The 7074-nt window shown below is 41.8% G+C and overlaps 1 long non-coding RNA gene across 1 annotated transcript in view; it reads left to right on the top strand.

The window, feature by feature from the left end:
• The window catches only part of LOC105004337, a 23116-nt gene extending 16397 nt beyond the window's left edge, over positions 1-6719 (top strand). Inside the window, exon 3 of the long non-coding RNA XR_827207.1 lies at positions 5766-6719. This is a non-coding gene — a long non-coding RNA (uncharacterized LOC105004337). The remainder of the gene's footprint in view (positions 1-5765) is intronic.
• The last annotated feature ends 355 nt before the right edge of the window (positions 6720-7074 follow it).

Genomic DNA, 7074 nt, shown 5'->3' with positions numbered 1-7074 from the left:
TGTTTTATACAGAGAACTCTCTCTTCAGACTTGCAACAGGCCCATAATTAGGGAGACAGGGTGATGGTGTCCCTCGCAGGTTGGCTGATGCATTCCACTCTTACCGTCACCTTTCAAGTGTGTCTTTGAGGCTTCTCTTTCTGGATTGTTCTGGGAGAGTCTTATGTGAATAAATAACCACCCACCTTGCATCGTGTTGACCAGCATAACCTTTCTACACACTTTGCAGCCCCTGTGAACCTGACAAAGCATCCTCCATAATCAGTGTTCTTATTTAAAAAGGCCAGCTTTATTATTATTTTTTGAGAGCTATCGTGTAGGAAATAGATACATTTAAGGGGAAACAGGCAAGCTACCAGCCATCAGAAGGAAAGAAAGAAATAATTGCTTTTTAATACATTATGTATCACCTGTTCAATGCTAACATCTTTCTTGTGGAGCTCAGAACTTCAGTCACACTAAAGTAGGCTCTTATTTACTCGCCATTGTATAAATGTAGACAATAAAACTATGAGGCTTCCTTGGTGGCTCAGACAGTAAAAGAATCCGCTTGCAATGCAGGAGATCTGGGTTCGACCCCTGGATCCAGAAGATCTCCTGAAGAAGGGAACGGCTACCCCTTCCAGTATTCTTGCCTGGACAATCCTATGGAGAGAGGAGCCTGGCAGGCTACAATCCACAGGGTCGCAAAGAGTCGGACACGACTGAGCAACTAAACAACAGGGAATTAAGATTCCACATGTCACTGGCAAGGCCAAAAAAATAAAAAATAAGTAACACAACCCAGACATGAATTGATCCTGGACATGTGATGCTGATTCCCACCCCTTGCACTAGGCCCCAGCTGTTCTGCTGTCCCTCTCCAGCCCTCCTTTTCAGGAAACTAAACTAAGGGGTCCTGAGATTAGTTCTGGGGTTTGGCAACTAGTTCTGGACCAGCTCTCAGGGAGCAGATGTTCTGCTAACAAATATTTCCATCGTGATTGGCACACGCTGTCACCTTGGTGGGCTGGCTCAGAAGCAAAAGCCAACGAGTAAATGGACCATGGAAGCTGAATTACCAGCCCAGCCCTTGGTGGTTTTTAAATTATAGATTTTTAAACAAAGCTAAATATAGAGCAATTAAGAAATGGCTCCACATTCTACTCCAAAGAACAAAACAGCTGAAGTGGAGTTAACATCACACATGCATATGCATGAGATGAACAGAGGGAGCTGCTTAGAGTAAAACCCACACTCTCTCACTGGGTTTTCTCTAGCATAGCCCACGTGTTCCTGCCTCGGGGCCTTTGAACATGCTGTTCCCACCACCCCATCTGATCACTCCCATTCCATTCTCCTCTTTGCTAGCTCTTTTCTTTCTTTTGAACAGTCACCTCCTTAGATTCCCCCCCAATTCCCCTCTCAGTCCGTTTTATCTCTTCTCATGGGTTTTACGACCACTGGCCATTTTTTTTTTCATTTATTTCCTTTTTTGGGGTCTCATTCCCCTACTAGTGCCCAAAGCCTCTTTTTCTTCATCTGCACCATAATGATAGTATTTCCACTCTGCCTGTTGCTGTGACAACTGAGATGCTGAAAGCCAATCACCTTCACTGGTCTCCCCTCCTTTGGCTCAATAGGACTGCTAGTCTGTTTTATAGAAACGATTAATATGGCGGTTGCCAAGGGCTAAAACATCTATTTCTGCTTTATTGACTATGCCAAAGCCTTTGACTGTGTGGATCACAATAAACTGGGGAAAATTCTGAAAGAGATGGTGGGAATACCAGACCACCTGACCTGCCTCTTGAGAAACCTATATGCAGGTCAGGAAGCAACAGTTAGAACTGGACCTGGAACAACAGACTGGTTCCAAATAGGAAAAGGAGTACGTTAAGGCTGTATGTTGTCACCCTGCTTATTTAACTTATATGCAGAGTACATCATGAGAAACGCTGGGCTGAAGGAAACACAAGCTGGAATCAAGATTGCTGGGAGAAATATCAATAACCTCAGATATGCAGATGGCACCACCCTTATGGCTGAAAGTGAAGAGGAACTCAAAAGCCTCTTGATGAAAGTGAAAGAGGAGAGTGAAAAAGTTGGCTTAAAGCTCAACATTCAGAAAACGAAGATCATGGCATCTGGTCCCATCACTTCATGGGAAATAGATGGGGAAACAGTGGAAACAGTGTTAAGACTTTTTTTGGGCTCCAAAATCACTGCAGATGGTGATTGCAGCCATGAAATTAAAAGACGCTTACTCCTTGGAAGGAAAGTTATGACCAACCTAGATAGCATAGTCAAAAGCAGAGACATTACTTTGCCAGCAAAGGTCCGTCTAGTCAAGGCTACGGTTTTTCCAGTGGTCATGTTTGGATGTGAGAGTTGGACTGTGAAGAAAGCTAAGTGCCGAAGAATTGATGCTTTTGAACTGTGGTGTTGGAGAAGACTCTTGAGAGTCCCTTGGACTGCAAGGAGATCCAACCAGTCCATTCTAAAGGAGATCAGCCCTGGGATTTCTTTGGAAGGAATGATGCTAAAGCTGAAACTCCAGTACTTTGGCCACCTCATGCGAAGAGTTGACTCATTGGAAAAGACTCTGATGCTGAGAGGGACTGGGGGCAGGAGGAGAAGGGGATGATGGAGAATGAGATGGTTGGATGGCATCACCGACTTGATGGACATAAGTTTGAGTAAACTCTGGGAGTTGGTGATGGACAGGGAGGCCCGGCATGCTGCAATTCATGGGGTCGCAAAGAGTCGGACATGACTGAGTGACTGAACTGAACTGAAGGGCTGAAAGGAGAGGGAAATGAATGGATATAGAGTTTTAGTTTGGTAAGATGAAAAAGTTTCATTGCATATCAATGTGAATATAATTTAAAGTACTGAACTATATACACTTAAGATAGCTAAGATGGAAAGTTTTGTGTATGTATTTTTTACCACATTTTTTAAAAAATTAATGTATATAATATGATAACTTTTGTGCAAGAAACATGAGAAAATGGAAATTAATATATATATAGTATTTTGTAATATATATTACAAAAATAGTGTATTTGAATATGTATTACATATTAAAATATTATATATTAAATTATATATATTATATATTGTACATATTTAACATATTATATTAAAATATATATTACAAAATAGTAAATTTGAACATAGTATTTTTATATATATTGTATTTTTGTAAAAAGAAACTGAGAAAAGATAAACCAGAAATGAATTGAAAATGGTTTCCTATCATGATGGGCTGGAAAAGGGCAAAAGAGAAGGAAGGGAAGAAGAATTTAGTGAATACACCCTTTTAAATAAGGTTCTGACGTTTGAACCTTGTGACTATTTTAAAAGAACAGAGTTAAATTTTAAAGTGTCTGGAAAGTAAACCCTAACACTGAAATCAAACAGAAATGAATTAACTAAACTACCTATCACAATGATAATATAACCACACACCCACACAAAAGTACTTGTAGAACTTTTGAACATAATATTCCAACAGTTAACATATAGTGGGATGTAGTCTAAGAACAAAAAAAGTATAAAGAAATCTTGAACTTTATTTAAAGCATCTTTTATCCATAGGAGTATCTGTGTGGTAAATCCGAACAATTTGGTGTATATTGTAGGAAAGGGCAAATGAGTCAGTACATCAATATCGTTGGTACCCAGTGTCCTCCCTGTGAGAGAGAGCAAATGTATGGAGTGAATGAGGAAACTGAATTGAAGATATCACATTAATCCAAGAATCATGACTGGGAGAGAAATCATATGAGGTCAAAACTATTTGGAACAGTTCTCCTTAATATGGTTCCCTGAAGAAGCATTCCATGCTACCTGGATTTTAGAAGAGTCCTTGATTCTTTTAGTGTGGCTTTTCCTTTATTCTTAGAACAACTCCATGCTTTTCTCTGATGGTCAGTTTTATGTGTCCATGTGGCCAGGCTATAGTCTCCAGTTACTTAATCAATACTAATGCCAGTGCTACAATGCAAGAATTTTGTAGATGTGATTAAGGTCCCTAATCAGTTGACTTTCCATAGGGAGATTATTCTAGATAATCTGGGCATAACTAATTCAATCAGACAAATGACTTGAAGAACAGGATAGAGGCTTTCTAGAAGAGAAGAAATTCTGCCTGTGGACCACATCTCTAGCCCATGCCTGAGAGTTCCAGCCTGCCTTCCTGATAGCCTATCATACAGATTTAGGACTTGCCTAGTCAGCCAATTCCTTGCAATAAACGTCTTAATTATATCTTCTACTGGTTCTGTTTCTTAGACTGAACCCTAACTGATATATCTTCTAATAGACTTCTTTTGTTTCTCCTTTAATTCAGTTTCTGTTACTTATCACCAAGTAATGGAGCCCCACTTAAATCACAGTGTTGAGAATGTCCTCATCACTATTACTCTAGCAACTTCTCAGAGAAGGTCAGCCATAACCTCTACCCCTCATCAGACATGGGCCCTGTGTTGACCAAGGACTCCTCCTTCCAGATTTGGGGGCCCTGCCAGGATTCAGTGAATAAATAACTAGCTCTATTGCAACAGCCTATAAGAACAGCCATTTCTGGGGTTCCTCCCTCTGTGTTCTGGTAATCAGACTTGGGATTTGTCAGAGGCCCTGAAATATTCATGAACAACTGCTTCAGCGATTTCAACAGCTGCACAAATAGAGATGAAGTCTACAGGGGAAGCAGGAAGACAGGGGTCCTGGGGTTTTCATGTCATCTTCTCATTTATTCTCAATCCCATCAGACAAAGAAAGAATTTGGGAAATTCCAAGGAACTCTGATAGCCAGACAGTGCCAAGCTTCAGGCAGGAAGCTAAGGACCTCAAAGGCCAGGGCATCAGAATCTCCCAGGGGCTGGGGGGGGGAGGGGAGTTTCTTAAAATACAGGTTGCTGGGCCCCACTACAGATTATCCAATCCAGTAGGTCTAGGGTGGGGCCCGGAATTTTGCATTTTTAACAAATTGCAAGGAGGTGCCCATGCTGCAGTTCAGGTGACCTTACTGCTTTACAATATTAAAGCAATAGCTTAAAAAGACAAGAATGTAGATAGTCGATGCTTTATCTGTCTAATGAAAACCAGTCTGAGTCTTTTTCTTATCTGAGTCTCTTCTCTGAATTTTGGGCTTTGCACTGAACTGCTGGGAGCTCCCTGGTCATTACAGGATGTGATCAGAGGCCTCAAAGTCATCAATTTGAAGGCCATTCTGAGCAAGACCCATACCATTATCTCTAGATTCCAGCCACTCCTGTAAGACTCAGTTCCACAACTTTCTACCTGTATGTCTCGGTAAATGATTTTAAATCTCCGTTCTCAGTTTCCTTATTAAGAAATGGGGACAACAATGGCCACTACTTTCTGGACTATTGTAAAGGCATCCTAAACTGATGTGGATTAATGGTGGCTCATAGCAAGCAGTTGTATAAGTCAGAATCCGGGTAAGAAACAGAATTCACTTGGGAAGGTTCCAACAAGAAAGCCGTGATGAAGGAATTACTCATAGCTGTGGGCAGGTGTGGGGGCCATGGTGGGATACTGAGACACCTAAAGACTAGCAGCAGAGAAAAACTGTTCCATCTCTTAGAGCTGAAAGACAAGAGGAGGAAACTGTGCTACTAGAGGCCAGAGCATCTGGGGCTTGGACGAGGGCCACCCCGGCAGGAGCTGTAACCATGGAAGGGGGAAGACATAGCCAGAGATGCAGAGCCAGTAAAGGGAGGGAAAAAATACTCTTTCTCTCTCTTCCAACTTAGGATTTCCTGCTGGCCTTCCCATTGGCTGAAGCCAAAGGGCAATGAGACGCAGAGATGCAGTACACAAGAGTCTACTTCCTGGATCACAGAGCGGGGAAAGAAGGGCAGAAAGAGGATGGAGCACTGCAGTACCAAGTAGAGACTCAAGAACACAGTGCTCGATTAGCGTGTACCATTGTGAGAGATACAGTGAACGCACATTTCTCACTTCCTGGGACAATTCCATTTTATTGTTGCTTGTTTTTCAATTGGAGGAAAATTGCCTTATAATGTCGTCTTGGTCTCTGCCATCCAACAAGGTGAATCAGTCATAATTATACAGATATCCCCTCACTCTTGAGCCTCCTTGCTCAAAAGACACGTGTACCCCAATGTTCATTGCAGCACTATTTACAGTAGCCAGGACAATTCCAGTTTATGCCCATGGTACGTTTTCACTCCCAAAGTTTTCCCAGTTGGCAAGATAAACTATATAATCACCCTAGGTATTTATCAAATATATGAAAATCTGATCTGCAATGGGAAGAGAGTTCCAAAAAAATCATTTTGGTTCTTTGGAGACAATGTGTCCAAACTGATGTTCTGTTTATTGATGCAACTGGGGGTTACATGGGTGTATTCAACTAGTGAACACATATATATAGAAAGTGCACATTTGTGATTTCCAGAAAACTTTTCTGTATTTATACTATACATCAATAAGTAAGTTTATTGTTTTTGAGTATCCAAGCCACACCATGCCCAGAGCCAAGAACACAGAAAATAGCTATTTCACTAGAGCACACTAGAATGCTCTGTAAAAAAAACCTAACCCAGGAAATGGGGTGGCAGGTGCACTTGTTGTTGTTAAGTTGCTAAGTCGTGTTCAACTTTTTGCAACCCGATTTCCTGGGTCGGGTCCACCAAGCGTCTCTGTCCATGGGATTTTCCAGGCAAGAATGTAATGGGTTGTCATTTCCTTCTCCGGGGGATCTTCTTGACCCAGGGATTGAACCCAAGTCCCCTGCATCGCAGATGGATTCTTGACTGCTGAGCCCACTGGATCCATGCTTAAGAAATACCCCAAGGGGGCTATAAGGAGCCAGGACAGGGTTAAGTCTCCGTATCCAAAGAATCTACTCCACACCCTATTCACTTGCTTTATCTGTTTAGCAAACTCGCCCCACATCTCGCCTCCTCTTTGCGCCTGACACCTAGCAGGATCTTTGAAATTTATTTTCTCCTTTTAGCCTGCTGTATTTTTAATGTCTGAGTGAAAGAACAAAGGAAGGCGAACACCAGACAAGATCGTTTCATTCCTCCAACGAGC

This window comes from Bison bison, unplaced genomic scaffold, assembly GCF_000754665.1.
Source record: "Bison bison bison isolate TAMUID 2011002044 unplaced genomic scaffold, Bison_UMD1.0 scf7180017864473, whole genome shotgun sequence".
NCBI lineage: Eukaryota > Metazoa > Chordata > Mammalia > Artiodactyla > Bovidae > Bison > Bison bison.
This window is presented reverse-complemented; position numbering and strand designations above follow the sequence as displayed.